This window comes from Pseudophryne corroboree, chromosome 6 (genome assembly GCF_028390025.1).
Source record: "Pseudophryne corroboree isolate aPseCor3 chromosome 6, aPseCor3.hap2, whole genome shotgun sequence".
Taxonomy (NCBI): domain Eukaryota; kingdom Metazoa; phylum Chordata; class Amphibia; order Anura; family Myobatrachidae; genus Pseudophryne; species Pseudophryne corroboree.
Genome location: NC_086449.1, coordinates 734,298,077 through 734,315,485, shown reverse-complemented (window position 1 = coordinate 734,315,485; position 17,409 = coordinate 734,298,077). Strand labels below are relative to the sequence as shown.

The 17,409-nt window shown below is 45.9% G+C and overlaps 1 long non-coding RNA gene across 1 annotated transcript in view; it reads left to right on the top strand.

The window, feature by feature from the left end:
• Window positions 1–7,494, top strand: part of LOC134933340 (uncharacterized) — a 32,387-nt gene extending 24,893 nt beyond the window's left edge. The window contains exon 4 of the long non-coding RNA XR_010179677.1: window positions 6,410–7,494. This is a non-coding gene — a long non-coding RNA (uncharacterized LOC134933340). The remainder of the gene's footprint in view (window positions 1–6,409) is intronic.
• Window positions 7,495–17,409: the final 9,915 nt, after the last annotated feature.

Sequence of the window (17,409 nt, the reverse complement as noted above, 5' to 3'; positions counted from 1 at the left end):
ATGATTGTGAACCGTTGGAAAAGACCAAAGGTGGACATGATGGCGTCCCGCCTGAACAAAAAACTGGACAGGTATTGCGCCAGGTCAAGAGACCCTCAGGCAATAGCTGTGGACGTTCTGGTAACACCGTGGGTGTACCAGTCGGTGTATGTGTTCCCTCCTCTGCTTCTCATACCTAAGGTACTGAGAATTATAAGACGTAGAGGAGTAAGAACTATACTCGTGGCTCCGGATTGGCCAAGAAGGACTTGGTACCCGGAACTTCAAGAGATGCTCACAGAGGACTCATGGCCTCTGCCGCTAAGAAGGGACTTGCTTCAGCAAGTACCATGTCTGTTCCAAGACTTACCGCGGCTGCGTTTGACGGCATGGCGGTTGAACGCCGGATCCTAAGGGAAAAAGGCATTCCGGAAGAGGTCATTCCTACCCTGGTCAAAGCCAGGAAGGAGGTGACCGCACAACATTATCACCACATGTGGCGAAAATATGTTGCGTGGTGTGAGGCCAGGAAGGCCCCACGAAGAGATTTCAACTCGGTCGATTCCTGCATTTCCTGCAAACAGGAGTGTCTATGGGCCTCAAATTGGGGTCCATTAAGGTTCAAATTTCGGCCCTGTCGATTTTCTTCCAGAAAGAATTGGCTTCAGTTCCTGAAGTCCAGAAGTTTGTCAAGGGAGTACTGCATATACAACCCCCTTTTGTGCCTCCAGTGGCACTGTGGGATCTCAACGTAGTTCTGGGATTCCTCAAATCACATTGGTTTAAACCGCTCAAATCTGTGGATTTGAAATATTTCACATGGAAAGTGACCATGATGTTGGCCCTGGCCTCGGCCAGGCGAGTGTCAGAATTGGCGGCTTTGTCTCACAAAAGCCCATATCTGATTGTCCATTCGGACAGGGCAGAGCTGCGGACTCGTCCCCAGTTTCTCCCTAAGGTGGTGTCAGCGTTTCACCTGAACCAGCTTATTGTGGTACCTGCGGCTACTAGGGACTTGGAGGACTCCAAGTTGCTAGATGTTGTCAGGGCCCTGAAAATATAGGTTCCAGGACGGCTGGAGTCAGGAAAACTGACTTGCTGTTATCCTGTATGCACCCAACAAACTGGGTGCTCTTGCTTCTAAGCAGACGATTGCTAGTTGGATGTGTAGTACAATTCAGCTTGCACATTCTGTGGCAGGCCTGCCACAGCCAAAATATGTAAATGCCCATTCCACAAGAGAGGTGGGCTCATCTTGGGCGGCTGCCCGAGGGGTCTCGGCTTTACAACTTTGCCGAGCTGCTACTTGGTCAGGGGCACACCCTGGCTGAGGAGGACCTGGAGTTCTCTCACTCAGTGCTGCAGAGTCATCCGCACTCTCCCGCCCGTTTGGGAGCTTTGGTATAATCCCCATGGTCCTGACGGAGTCCCCAGCATCCACTTAGGACGTCAGAGAAAATAAGAATTTACTTACCGATAATTCTATTTCTCGTAGTCCGTAGTGGATGCTGGGCGCCCATCCCAAGTGCGGATTGTCTGCAATACTTGTACATAGTTATTGTTACAAAAATCGGGTTATTATTGTTGTGAGCCATCTTTTCAGAGGCTCCGCTGTTATCATGCTGTTAACTGGGTTCAGATCACAGGTTGTACAGTGTGATTGGTGTGGCTGGTATGAGTCTTACCCGGGATTCAAAATCCTTCCTTATTGTGTACGCTCGTCCGGGCACAGTATCCTAACTGAGGCTTGGAGGAGGGTCATAGGGGGAGGAGCCAGTGCACACCACCTGATCCTAAAGCTTTTACTTTTGTGCCCTGTCTCCTGCGGAGCCGCTAATCCCCATGGTCCTGACGGAGTCCCCAGCATCCACTACGGACTACGAGAAATAGAATTATCGGTAAGTAAATTCTTATTATCATGGCGATGGGACCTAAGTCTAAGCACAGAATGCATTTATGTTTCATATACACCTTATACACACAGCCTGAAGGTCATTTTAGCCAATATTTTTAATAACTTTGTGCATTAAACAAAGTGTGTGTACATTCACACAATTCATTTATGTTTCATATACACCTTATACACACAGCCTGAAGGTCATTTAATACAATATTTTTAATAACTTTGTGTATTAAACAAAGTTTGTGTACATTAAGCCATCAGAAAACAAAGGTTTCACTATCTCACTCTCACTCAAAAAAGTCTGTATTTCGGAATATTCCGTATTTCGGAATATTTGGATATGGGATACTCAACCTGTATATATATATGTGTGTGTACTATTTATGTATATGTATACTATGTATACAGTGTATATGTTTATGTATACTATGTATTGTTATGTATACTATGTATATGTAAGTTACGTTCAGCATTTCAGTTGCGATGTCATGTCACATCTCAACATGCCTTGCCACAGTTTTGCTATTAGAGCAAGCTGTAATTGTAGCACGGCATACTGGGATGTTCAGTTCCATAGCATCTGGAGTCTTGGACATTGCCTACGCCTGCTGTATATGTATGTATGTATATATACTGAGTCTGTGCACATATACAGATGGAGCCGCGCTCATCTGAGGCGGCTCCATCGCAGGCCTGCACTCCCGGCATGACTAGGTGATCTGTCCGCCTAGCCCCACCGGAGTGCACAGAGACACTCTCCCATTCTAGTGAATGGGGCGCGTCTCCATCACGGAAGCGCGCTCACCCTGGATGGAGACGCTCTTCCATTCTGGTGAATGGGGTGAGTCTCCGTCATGGATGCGCGGACGGAGACGCTCTAGCGATAGGCACGCCTAGGCACAGACAGAGCCACGATTAGCGTGGCTCCATGTGTACTGTAAGTATGTATATGTACACTATGTATAGGTATGTTTACTATGTTTATGTGCTGGTCACACCCTTTCAGAAGGCCCTTGTCATTGCATTCCCCTGTGAGCCCTTTAGGACTCAGTCCGTCACTGCCTCCTGTGACCGCGAAGGTCTCTCTGGGTGTTTGGTCCCCCCTGAAGGTGGACAGTCTCCCCCTGGGTCCTGCAGTTGCCTGTGCCAGTGTTGCTCTTGATCCCCCGTGGTGCCGTGTCGCTGCACGATTCTCCTGCAAGCCGCAGCCTTCTTGGATCCTGAGCTCTGCTCCAGAGCGATTCCGTGTGCTGTGCCGGGTATCTTTGCTCCGCTGAGCTGCTGGCTTGAGGGATATCCTCTACCGCCTGGCGGCTCCTGATTGCGGGTTCCTCTATGGTGACTGCTGCTGTCCCATGGCTGCGCTTGAATTGGGGTTCTGTTCTGCTGACCTGCTCCTGCCTGCTGGTCGCTTCTCTGCTGCTGGGGTCTTCTGTCTGTTTCCATTTTGAATGCCGTATAATGTGGGTATTTCAGACCTGATCGCTAGGGTGCGTTTTTTGCATCCCTGCGATCAGGTAGTAGCCGCCTACAGGGGGAGGGGAAAATTGCTGTGCAGGAGAGCTGCACAAACAGAAGTTTGTGCAGTCTCTGCACAGCCCAGGACTTACTCTTCCAGTGCGATGATCGGGGCCGTTGCTGACGTCAGAAACACTCCCTACAAACGCCTGGTCCCTCCTGGGTTTTTCCGGCCACTCCCTGAAAACGGTCAGTTGCCACCCACAAACGGCCTCTTTTCTTGCACATCCCGTCACTGCCCGCTGATCCCCGTCGCTGCGGACCGACGGCCTGCGTATTGCGGTGCATACGCATGTGCAGTTCAGACCTGATCGCAAGGTGTACGAAAACGCAGCGTAGCGATCAGGTCTGAATTAGACCCAATGTGTCTGTGGGGCCCTGGTGACTGCTGTTCCGCTTTCTCACTTCTGTGATACTGGACACCCTGATCTCTCTGAGGTCTGCTGGCGTTAAGCTGTCATTATTTCATTCTCTGTTGATCTAGTCATCCCAGTCTCCGTTTCAGTGCTATTCTGTAGAGTCCTGCTCCTGATACTTACCTGCTGCAGCCTGGTTGTCTTTTGCTTGAACTGTTCACTCGTTCGTCTGTCTCGCTGTCTCTATATTTCCGTCTTCAGTTCAGTGTGACCCTGTGTAGCTCCTGACTATACCTTCAGTCTCCTGTTCCAGTTATCCTATGGATTTTTGCTATCACCTGCTTTGTTGATTTGGTCACCCCAGTCTACTGTTCAGGGCTACCCTGTGCAACTTTTCTGTTCTCCTACATTGGCTGTTCCTTCTGACCATGCTATGGAACGCTTGGTCTCCAAGCCATTTTCCACTCTTATAACAGACCGATGGCTCGGATAGCTGAATTATCTGTGGCTGTCCGTTTCATGTTAAAATATGCAGAAGATGGGGGATGGGTCTGGTGAGCCATAGTACTGTTTTTCTGTCCCGGAGGACTTTGGTATCACTGTCCCTGACCAGTTGATCTCCTTGGACTCTCACTTAACATACCGGCCCAATCTTCTGGGGTGTTTTGGGTCCCTTTCGCTGCAATAGCTTTCACCTGGTTGAACGTTTTATGTTCTGTTTTATTTTTATGGTTTTGTATTCTGTTTTGATTTGAGTGCGCATGCGTTGCTATTGGTTTTTCCTTACTCTGGTATGGCTATTATCTGTACGTTATGCTCTTATATTTTACTTGAATGTTTATATACGGTCCATTCCTGTTTACGTATGTGTGAATTTTCCCAGTATGTATAGTTTTCTCCCAATATTTTTGATTATATTTTTAGAGATATATATTTGTATAGTCGAAAAGAGAAACGGGGGCGCTCAGATGTCACGGTGCACTACCACTAATAAATAGTAAAATTATGAAATCAAGTGTATAGAATAAGTGACACTTCCTCTAAAGTAAGAGTGGCTGCAACCTTAAGCAATAGATATGTGCTTGGAAAACACATAAACAAAATTTTTAGAAAGTGAAGTAAAGGGCGCCTGTTAGTGTCTAATAAAATTATAGAGCTGATGTGATTGAGAACAGGATACTACTTATCTGTCATAAATAGACTTTTGCTTCAGTCATAGGACCAGTACAGGTACATGAAAAAAGAAGAACAAAATAACATAGCGCGTACTGTTTTTACGCAATCACAATCTACAGATCATATAAACCAATTGTGTGTTAAAAAACTTTCTGGGTAAAGGTAAATCCCACAAATTTAAAATCCACAGCCAGGGATTTTGTTTTAAAAGTTTTTCACCATAAAACACACATAAAACATAAAGGTAGAAGTATAAAATATACAGTGTTCAATCTATAGATAAAATGGACCAATTATGTGTTTAAAACTTTCTGGGTATATGCAAGTCCCAAAAATTTAAAATCCACAGCCAGGGATTTTTTAAAAGTTTTTTCACAAAATTTAATAAAACACATAAAACATGAAAGGTAGAAGTAATGCGAGCGTACAAGATAAAATTGAATGACAAGCTTATCTGTCCATATTAGGACTGGGATACATCAGATCTTTCGTAAGCATCCAAGATAAATAGTAAAATTTCAAACGTACAAAAATTAAATATTAAAACAGCTTATCTGCCCATAAGGGAAGTTCAGGTGCATCAGTCCCTGATGCACCTGAACTTCCCTTATGGGCAGATAAGCTGTTTTAATATTTAATTTTTGTACGTTTGAAATTTTACTATTTATCTTGGATGCTTACGAAAGATCTGATGTATCCCAGTCCTAATATGGACAGATAAGCTTGTCATTCAATTTTATCTTGTACGCTCGCATTACTTCTACCTTTCATGTTTTATGTGTTTTATTAAATTTTGTGAAAAAACTTTTAAAAAATCCCTGGCTGTGGATTTTAAATTTTTGGGACTTGCATATACCCAGAAAGTTTTAAACACATAATTGGTCCATTTTATCTATAGATTGAACACTGTATATTTTATACGTCTACCTTTATGTTTTATGTGTGTTTTATGGTGAAAAACTTTTAAAACAAAATCCCTGGCTGTGGATTTTAAATTTGTGGGATTTACCTTTACCCAGAAAGTTTTTTAACACACAATTGGTTTATATGATCTGTAGATTGTGATTGCGTAAAAACAGTACGCGCTATGTTATTTTGTTCTTCTTTTTTCATGTACCTGTACTGGTCCTATGACTGAAGCAAAAGTCTATTTATGACAGATAAGTAGTATCCTGTTCTCAATCACATCAGCTCTATAATTTTATTAGACACTAACAGGCGCCCTTTACTATATATATTTGTATAGATTTATATTTTTTTGTATATAGTGTATATTTTATTTTTCTATTTTATTATATATTTTATATATTATTTTAGATTTATATAGACTGTAAGCTCCTGCGGGGCAGGGACTGATATGGATGACATGTGTTCTATATACAGCACTGCACTTATTTGTGGTACTATATAAAGAAACAATAATAAATATGCATGTATATCAGGAACATATTATCGCGCCTCTAATTTTTTTTTTCAGGTGGACCATCTCCACGATTGAATTGTGAGGTCATCAGCCGCCATCCTTCATCTCTGGGCTTCTGCGCGGTCATCTTTACTACAAAGCATACTCTGAAGATAGAACCGCAGGAATAGTCGACCCAAGACAGGTAATTAATATTATTATTAATTACCGATAGCGCTCAGGCTAGACTTCACTTCTAGACCTGTAGAGGCGTGGTAATATGTTTCTGGTGTACATGGATATTTAATATGTATGTTTTCTAGTAGGTGAAAATTTTCATTTTCACCCACCTTTGTAGAAATTTAAGGAGGCCCCTTAGTGCGAAATCACCCGGCCAAAATGCAACACAGTTTGTGTTTGAGCACTTGTGTGTTAGGACACCTGCAAGGACATATTTATACAACACTGTGGGGGTAGCTTTTCTAAGGTACGATTTATCAAAACTGGCCTTGATGGTGACCTTGATAAACTGTGTCTTATTGGGGTGTGGCCTGGATGGGCATGGAGTAAGACGTAAGTCTTACTGCTTTCCAGCCCGATAACTCTGTTTACCTATCCTGTGGCCACCAAAAGACTCATCCATATTTTTTTTTTTGTACAAGCGTGTGTCTACCTGCCACTCTGTACTGACCAAAGGGTCTCCTCCAGCTCCAGACTGCTGGTCGCCATCTTTCCGGGCTCTTCTGCTCAGGCTTGGACTGGGCTGTGTATGGGTATTTAGGGTAATCCCTGGTGGGCCCATGAAATTCATAGCCACGTCCTCTGCCGCTGGAGGGCGATGCCTAGTTGAGGTCTCTGGAGTGGTTTATTATAGCAGGCTGCACAGAGCAGCAGGGCCGTTGACTGAGCCGGCTGATGGCTGTGGATGGTGGAATCAGTCTCTGTACTGCCAATCACCCCACTTGCACTGGGCTGTCTGGCCTTATGTGTGTGTGTGTGTGTGTGTGTGTGTGTGTGTGTGTGTGTGTGTGTGTGTGTGTGTGTATATATACATGTACAGGTTGAGTATCCCTTATCCAAAATGCTTGGGACCAGAAGTATTTTGGATATCAGATTTTCTCTGACGTCCTAAGTGGATGCTGGGGACTCCGTCAGGACCATGGGGAATAGCGGCTCCGCAGGAGACAGGGCACAAAAGTAAACGCTTTAGGATCAGGTGGTGTGCACTGGCTCCTCCCCCCATGACCCTCCTCCAAGCCTCAGTTAGGTTTTTGTGGCCGGCCGAGAAGGGTGCAATCTAGGTGGCTCTCCTAAAGAGCTGCTTAGAGTAAAAGTTTTATTAGGTTTTTTATTTTCAGTGAGTCCTGCTGGCAACAGGCTCACTGCAACGAGGGACTTAGGGGAGAAGAAGTGAACTCACCTGCGTGCAGGATGGATTGGCTTCTTAGGCTACTGGACACTAGCTCCAGAGGGACGATCACAGGTACAGCCTGGATGGGTCACCGGAGCCGCGCCGCCGACCCCCTTGCAGATGCTGAAGAGAGAAGAGATCCAGAAATCGGCGGCTGAAGACTTCTCAGTCTTCATGAGGTAGCGCACAGCACTGCAGCTGTGCGCCATTGCTCTCAGCACACTTCACACCAACGGTCACTGAGGGTGCAGGGCGCTGGGGGGGGCGCCCTGGGCAGCAATGAAAATACCTATACTGGCTAAAAATACATCACATATAGCCTCTGGGGCTATATGGATGTATTTAACCCCTGCCAGGTTGTCAGAAAAACGGGAGAAGAAGCCCGCCGAAAAGGGGGCGGGGCCTATTCTCCTCAGCACACAGCGCCATTTTCCCTCACAGAACTGCTGGTGGGAAGGCTCCCAGGCTCTCCCCTGCACTGCACTACAGAAACAGGGTTAAAACAGAGAGGGGGGGCATTTTTGTGGCGATATTATTACATATTAAGATGCTATAAGGGAAAACACTTATATAAGGTTGTCCCTGTAAAATTATAGCGTTTTGGTGTGTGCTGGCAAACTCTCCCTCTGTCTCCCCAAAGGGCTAGTGGGGTCCTGTCCTCTATCAGAGCATTCCCTGTGTGTGTGCTGGGTGTCGGTACGTGTGTGTCGACATGTATGAGGACGATGTTGGTGAGGAGGCGGAGCAATTGCCTGTAATGGTGATGTCACTCTCTAGGGAGTCGACACCGGAATGGATGGCGTATTTAGGGAATTACGTGATAATGTCAACACGCTGCAAGGTCGGTTGACGACATGAGACGGCCGGCAAACAAATTAGTACCTGTCCAGGCGTCTCAAACACCGTCAGGGGCTTTAAAACGCCCATTTACCTCAGTCGGTCGACACAGACACAGACAGGGACACTGACTCCAGTGTCGACGGTGAAGAAACAAACGTATTTTCCTTTAGGGCCACACGTTACATGTTAAGGGCAATGAAGGAGGTGTTACATATTTCTGATACTACAAGTACCACAAAAAAGGGTATTATGTGGGGTGTGAAAAAACTACCTGTAGTTTTTCCTGAATCAGATAAATTAAATGAAGTGTGTGATGATGCGTGGGTTTCCCCCGATAGAAAATTATTGGCGGTATACCCTTTCCCGCCAGAAGTTATGGCGCGTTGGGAAACATCCCTTAGGGTGGATAAGGCGCTCACACGCTTATCAGATACGGCCGCCCTCAAAGAGCCAACTGATAGGAGGCTGGAAAATATCCTAAACAGTATATACACACATACTGGTGTTATACTGCGACCAGCGATCACCTCAGCCTGGATGGGCAGCGCTGGGGTGGCTTGGTCGGATTCCCTGACTGAAAATATTGATACCCTTGACAGGGACTGTATTTTATTGACTATAGAGCATTTAAAGGATGCATTTCTTTATATGCGAGATGCACAGAGGGATATTTGCACTCTGGCATCAAGAGTAAGTGCGATGTCCATATCTGCCAGAAGATGTTTATGGACACGACAGTGGTCAGGTGATGCAGATTCCAAACGGCACATGGAAGTATTGCCGTATAAAGGGGAGGAGTTATTTGGGGTCGGTCCATCGGACCTGGTGGCCACGGCAACAGCTGGAAAATCCACCTTTTTCACCCCAAGTCACATCTCAGCAGAAAAAGACATCGTCTTTTCAGCCTCAGTCCTTTCGTCCCCATAAGGGCAAGCGGGCAAAAGGCCAGTCATATCTGCCCAGGGATAGAGGAAAGGGAAGAAGACTGCAGCAGGCAGCCCATTCCCAGGAACAGAAGCCCTCCACCGCTTCTGCCAAGTCCTCAGCATGACGCTGGGGCCGTACAAACAGGTGCGGTGGGGGGTCGTCTCAAGAGTTTCAGCACGCAGTGGGCTCACTCGCAAGTGGACCCCTGGATCCTACAAGTAGTATCCCAGGGGTACAGATTGGAAATTCGAGACGTCTCCCCCTCGCAGGTTCCTGAAGTTTGCTTTACCAACGTCTCCCTCCGACAGGGAGGCAGTATTGGAAACAATTCACAAGCTGTATTCCCAGCAGGTGATAATCAAAGTACCCCTCCTACAACAAAGAAAGGGGTATTATTCCACACTATATTGTGGTACTGAAGCCAGATGGCTCGGTGAGACCTATTCTAAATCTGAAATATTTGAACACTTACATACAAAGGTTCAAATCAAGATGGAGTCACTCAGAGCAGTGATAGCGAACCAGGAAGAAGGGGACTATATGGTGTCCCTGGACATCAGGGATGCTTACCTCCATGTCCCAATTTGCCCTTCTCACCAAGGGTACCTCAGGTTCGTGGTACAGAACTGTCACTATCAGTTTCAGACGCTGCCGTTTGGATTGTCCACGGCACCCCGGGTCTTTACCAAGGTAATGGCCGAAATGATGATTCTTCTTCAAAGAAAATGGACGATCGCCTGATAAGGGCAAGGTCCAGAGAACAGTTGGAGGTCGGAGTAGCACTATCTCAAGTAGTTCTACGACAGCACGGGTGGATTCTAAATATTCCAAAATCGCAGCTGTTTCCGACGACACGTCTACTGTTCCTAGGGATGATTCTGGACACAGTCCAGAAAAGGGTGTTTCTCCCGGAGAAGAAAGCCAGGGAGTTATCCGAGCTAGTCAGGAACCTCCTAAAACCAGGAAAAGTGTCAGTGCATCATTGCACAAGGGTCCTGGGAAAAATGGTGGCTTCTTACGAAGCGATTCCATTCGGCAGATTTCACGCAAGAACTTTTCAGTGGGATCTGCTGGAAAAATGGTCCGGATCGCATCTTCAGATGCATCAGCGGATAACCCTGTCTCCAAGGACAAGGGTGTTTCTTCTGCGGTGGCTGCAGAGTGCTCATCTACTAAAGGGCCGCAGATTCGGCATTCAGGACTGGGTCCTGGTAACCACGGATGCCAGCCTGAGAGGCTGGGGAGCAGTCACACAGGGAAAAAATTTCCAGGGAGTGTGATCAAGTCTGGAGACTTCTCTCCACATAAATATACTAGAGATGAGCGGGTTCGGTTCCTCTGAATCCGAACCCGCCCGAACTTCAGGTTTTTTACACGGGTCCGAGCAGGCTCGGATCTTCCCGCCTTGCTCGGCTAACCCGAGCGCGCCCGAACGTCATCATCACGCTGTCGGATTCTCGCGAGGCTCGGATTCTATCGCGAGACTCGGATTCTATATAAGGAGCTGCGCGTCGCCGCCATTTTCACACGTGCATTGAGAGTCATAGGGAGAGGACGTGGCTGGCGTCCTCTCCGTTTAGAGAAGAGAGAGACACAGTATTTTGGGGAGCATTATTAGGAGGAGTACTACTATACTGTATACTAATATACTACTTGCTGAAGTGATATTTATAGATTAGATAGTGTGACTGTAAGTGTATTATCTGACTTGTGGGGCAGACACTGACAGTGGGGAGCAGTTAGAGTCTGAGAGCAGGACTCAGGAGTACATATAACGTACAGTGCACACTTTTGCTGCCAGAGTCAGTGCCACACTGCCATTGTTGTGACCACACTGACCACCAGTATAATAATATATTTTGTGATTGTCTGCTTAGGCCTCGGAGTACTAGTTGCAAGTTGCAACGTGACCTGAAGTGACCACCAGTTTAATAATCAATCACCACCAGTTTAATATATATATATATATATATATATATATATATAATTGTATATAATATATATATATATATATATATATATATAATATTGTATACCACCTACCCGTGGTTTTTTTTTTTTTCATTCTTCTTTATACATACTACTATAGTAGCTTACTGTAGCAGTCTGCGGTGCTGTGCTGACCTGACAGTGTCCAGCAGGTCCGTCATCAGTCATTACATAATAAATATATATAGTACCTGTCCGGCTGCAGTACTAGTGATATTATATTGATTTCATCTCATTATCAATAATTTATCATCCAGTCTAGACTCTATATTAGCAGCAGACACAGTACGTTAGTCCACGGCTGTAGCTACCTCTGTGTCGGCACTCGGCAGTCCATCCATAATTGTATACCACCTACCCGTGTTTTTTTTTTTTCTTTCTTCTTTGTACATACTACTATAGTATAGTAGCTTACTGTAGCAGTCTGCTGTGCTGCTGAGCTGACAGTGTCCAGCAGGTCCGTCATCAGTCATCATTACCTAATAAATATATTATCTACCTGTCCGGCTGCAGTACTAGTGTTATTATATATACATACATATATATATTGATTTCATCTCATTATCAATCATCCAGTCTATATTAGCAGCAGACACAGTACGTTAGTCCACGGCTGTAGCTACCTCTGTGTCGGCACTCGGCAGTCCATCCATAATTGTATACCACCTACCCGTGGTTTTTTTTTTTTCTTTCTTCTTTGTACATACTACTATAGAGTATAGTAGCTTACTGTAGCAGTCTGCGGTGCTGCTGAGCTGACAGTGTCCAGCAGGTCCGTCATCAGTCATCATTACCTAATAAATATATTATCTACCTGTCCGGCTGCAGTACTAGTGATATTATATATACATACATATATATATTGATTTCATCTCATTATCATCCAGTCTATATTAGCAGCAGACACAGTACGTTAGTCCACTTCTGTAGCTACCTCTGTGTCGGCACTCGGCAGTCCATCCATAATTGTATACCACCTACCCGTGTTTTTTTTTTTCTTTCTTCTTTGTACATACTACTATAGAGTATAGTAGCTTACTGTAGCAGTCTGCGGTGCTGCTGAGCTGACAGTGTCCAGCAGGTCCGTCATCAGTCATCATTACCTAATAAATATATTATCTACCTGTCCGGCTGCAGTACTAGTGATATTATATATACATACATATATATATTGATTTCATCTCATTATCAATCATCCAGTCTATATTAGCAGCAGACACAGTACGTTAGTCCACGGCTGTAGCTACCTCTGTGTCGGCACTCGGCAGTCCATCCATAATTGTATACCACCTACCCGTGGTTTTTTTCTTTTCTTTCTTCTTTGTACATACTACTATAGTATAGTAGCTTACTGTAGCAGTCTGCGGTGCTGCTGAGCTGACAGTGTCCAGCAGGTTCGTCATCAGTCATCATTACCTAATAAATATATTATCTACCTGTCCGGCTGCAGTACTAGTGATATTATATATACATACATATATATATTGATTTCATCTCATTATCAATCATCCAGTCTATATTAGCAGCAGACACAGTACGTTAGTCCACGGCTGTAGCTACCTCTGTGTCGGCACTCGGCAGTCCATCCATAATTGTATACCACCTACCCGTGGTTTTTTTTTTTCTTTCTTCTTTGTACATACTACTATAGAGTATAGTAGCTTACTGTAGCAGTCTGCGGTGCTGCTGAGCTGACAGTGTCCAGCAGGTCCGTCATCAGTCATCATTACCTAATAAATATATTATCTACCTGTCCGGCTGCAGTACTAGTGATATTATATATACATACATATATATTTCTCTAACGTCCTAAGTGGATGCTGGGGACTCCGTAAGGACCATGGGGAATAGCGGCTCCGCAGGAGACTGGGCACATCTAAAGAAAGCTTTTGGACTAACTGGTGTGCACTGGCTCCTCCCCCTATGACCCTCCTCCAAGCCTCAGTTAGATTTCTGTGCCCGACGAGAAGGGTGCACACTAGGGGCTCTCCTGAGCTTATTAGTGAAAGTTTTAGTTTAGGTTTGTTATTTTCAGTGAGACCTGCTGGCAACAGGCTCACTGCATCGAGGGACTAAGGGGAGAAGAAGCGAACTCACCTGCGTGCAGAGTGGATTGGGCTTCTTGGCTACTGGACATTAGCTCCAGAGGGACGATCACAGGTTCAGCCTGGATGGGTCCCGGAGCCGCGCCGCCGGCCCACTTACAGAGCCAGAAGAGCGAAGAGGTCCGGAGAAAGCGGCGGCAGAAGACGTTCCTGTCTTCAAATAAGGTAGCGCACAGCACTGCAGCTGTGCGCCATTGCTCTCAGCACACTTCATACTCCGGTCACTGAGGGTGCAGGGCGCTGGGGGGGGCGCCCTGAGACGCAATAAAACATGGCCGAAATGATATCCCTTCGAAGGAAGGAAATTTTAGTTATCCCTTACTTGGACGATTCCCTGATAAGGGTAAGATCCAGGGAACAGTTGGAAGTCGGTGTAGCACTATCTCAGGTAGTGTTGCGGCAGCACAATATTCCAAAATCGCAGCTGGTTCCGACAACTTGTCTTCTGTTTCCTAGGGATGTTCCTGGACACAGTCCAGAAAAAAAGGTGTTTCTCCCGGAAGAGAAAGCCAGGGAGTTATCCGAGCTAGTCAGGAACCTCCTAAAACCGAACCAAGGCTCAGTACATCAATGCACAAGGGTTCTGGGTAAAAATGGTGGCTTCCTACGAAGCAATCCCATTCGCTAGATTCCACGCAAGAACTTTCCAGTGGAACCTACTGGACAAATGGTCCGGGTCGCATTTTCAGATGCATCAGCGGATAACCCTGTCACCAAGGACAAGGGTATCCATCCTGTGGTGGTTGCAGAGTGCTCATCTTCTAGAGGGCCGCAGATTCGGCATTCAGGACTGGGTCCTGGTGACCACGGATGCCAGCCTACGAGGCTGGGGAGCAGTCACACAGGGAAGGAATATCCAGGGCTTAGGGTCAAGCCTGGATACATCACTTCACATAAATATCCTGAAGCTAAGGGCCATTTACAATGCTCTAAGCTTAGCAAGACCTCTGCTTCAAGGTCAGCCGGTGTTGATCCAGTCGGACAACATCATGGCAGTCACCCACGTAAACAGACAGGGTGGCACAAGAAGCAGGAGGGCAATGGCAGAAGCTGCAGGGATTCTTCGCTGGGCGGAAAATCATGTGATAGCACTGTCAACAGTATTCATTCCGGGAGTGGACAACTGGGAAGCAGACTTCCTCAGCACGACCTCCACCCGGGAGAGTGGGGACTTCACCCAGAAGTCGTCCACATGATTAAAAAACTCGACAGGTATTGCGCCAGGTCAAGAGACCCTCAGGCAATAGTTGTAGACGCTCTGGTAACACCGTGGGTGTACCAGTCAGTGTATGTGTTCCCTCCTCTGCCTCTCATACCCAAGGTACTGAGATTGATAAGATGGAGAGGAGAAAGCACTATATTCGTGGCTCCGGATTGGCCAAGAAGGACTTGGTAACCGGAACTTCAAGAGATGCTCACGGAGGATCCGTGGCCTCTACCTCTAAGAAGGGACCTGCTCCAGCAAGGACCCTGTCTGTTCCAAGACTTACCGCGGCTGCGTTTGACGGCATGCCGGTTGAACACCGGATCCTGAAGGAAAAAAGGCATTCCGGATGAAGTCATCCATATCCTGATCTAAAGCCAGGAAGGATGTAACCGCAAAAACATTATCACCGCAATTGGCGAAAATATGTTGCGTAGTGCGAGGCCAGTAAGGCCCGACGGAGGAAATTCAACTGGGTCGATTCCTACATTTCCTGCAAACAGGAGTGTCTATGGGCCTGAAATTGGGGTCCATTAAGGTTCAGATTTCGGCCCTGTCAATTTTTTATTCCAAAAAAGAACTAGCTTCAGTCCCTGAAGTTTAGACGTTTGTAAAAGGGGTACTGCATATACAGCCTCCTTTTGTGCCTCCAGTGGCAATTTGGGATCTCAATGTAGTTTGGGTTCCAAAAGTCACATTGGTTTGAACCACTTAAATCTGTGGAGTTAAAATATCTCACATGGAAAGTGGTCATGCTGTTGGCCCTGGCCTGGGCCAGGCGCGTGTCAGAATTGGCGGCTTTATCCTGTAAAAGCCCTTATCTGATTTTCCATTCGGACAGGGCGGAATTGAGGACTCGTCCTCAGTTTCTCCCTAAGGTGGTTCCAGCGTTTTCACCTGAACCAACCTATTGTGGTGCCTGCGGCTACTAGGGACTTGGAGGAATCCAAGTTGCTGGATGTTGTCAGGGCCCTGAAAATATTCCAGGACGGCTGGAGTCAGGAAATCTGACTCGCTGTTTATCCTATATGCACCCAACAAGCTGGGTGCTCCTGCTTCTAAGCAGACTATTGCTCGTTGGATTTGTAGTACAATTCAGCTTGCACATTCTGTGGCAGGCCTGCCACAGCTAAAATCTGTAAAAGCCCGTTCCACAAGGAAAGTGGGCTCATCTTGGGCGGCTGCCCGAGGGGTCTCGGCTTTACAACTTTGCCGAGCAGCTACTTGGTCAGGGGCAAACACGTTTGCTAAATTCTACAAATTTGATACCCTGGCTGAGGAGGACCTGGAGTTCTCTCATTCGGTGCTGCAGAGTCATCCGCACTCTCCCGCCCGTTTGGGAGCTTTGGTATAATCCCCATGGTCCTTACGGAGTCCCCAGCATCCACTTAGGACGTTAGAGAAAATAAGAATTTACTTACCGATAATTCTATTTCTCATAGTCCGTAGTGGATGCTGGGCGCCCATCCCAAGTGCGGATTGTCTGCAATACTTGTACATAGTTATTGTTACAAAAATCGGGTTATTATTGTTGGGAGCCATCTTTTCAGAGGCTCCTCTGTTATCATACTGTTAACTGGGTTCAGATCACAAGTTATACGGTGTGATTGGTGTGGCTGGTATGAGTCTTACCCGGGATTCAAAATCCTTCCTTATTGTGTACGCTCGTCCGGGCACAGTATCCTAACTGAGGCTTGGAGGAGGGTCATAGGGGGAGGAGCCAGTGCACACCAGTTAGTCCAAAAGCTTTCTTTAGATGTGCCCAGTCTCCTGCGGAGCCGCTATTCCCCATGGTCCTTACGGAGTCCCCAGCATCCACTACGGACTATGAGAAATAGAATTATCGGTAAGTAAATTCTTATTATTGATTTCATCTCATTATCAATCATCCAGTCTATATTAGCAGCAGACACAGTACGTTAGTCCACGGCTGTAGCTACCTCTGTGTCGGCACTCGGCAGTCCATCCATAATTGTATACCACCTACCCGTGGTTTTTTTTTTTCTTTCTTCTTTGTACATACTACTATAGTATAGTAGCTTACTGTAGCAGTCTGCTGTGCTGCTGAGCTGACAGTGTCCAGCAGGTCCGTCATCAGTCATCATTACCTAATAAATATATTATCTACCTGTCCGGCTGCAGTACTAGTGATATTATATATACATACATATATATATATTGATTTCATCTCATTATCATCCAGTCTATATTAGCAGCAGACACAGTACGGTAGTCCACGGCTGTAGCTACCTCTGTGTCGGCACTCGGCAGTCCATCCATAATTGTATACCACCTACCCGTGGTTTTTTTTTTTTCTTTCTTCTTTGTACATACTACTATAGTATAGTAGCTTACTGTAGCAGTCTGCGGTGCTGCTGAGCTGACAGTGTCCAGCAGGTCCGTCATCAGTCATCATTACCTAATAAATATATTATCTACCTGTCCGGCTGCAGTACTAGTGATATTATATATACATACATATATATATATTGATTTCATCTCATTATCATCCAGTCTATATTAGCAGCAGACACAGTACGGTAGTCCACGGCTGTAGCTACCTCTGTGTCGGCACTCGGCAGTCCATCCATAAGTATAC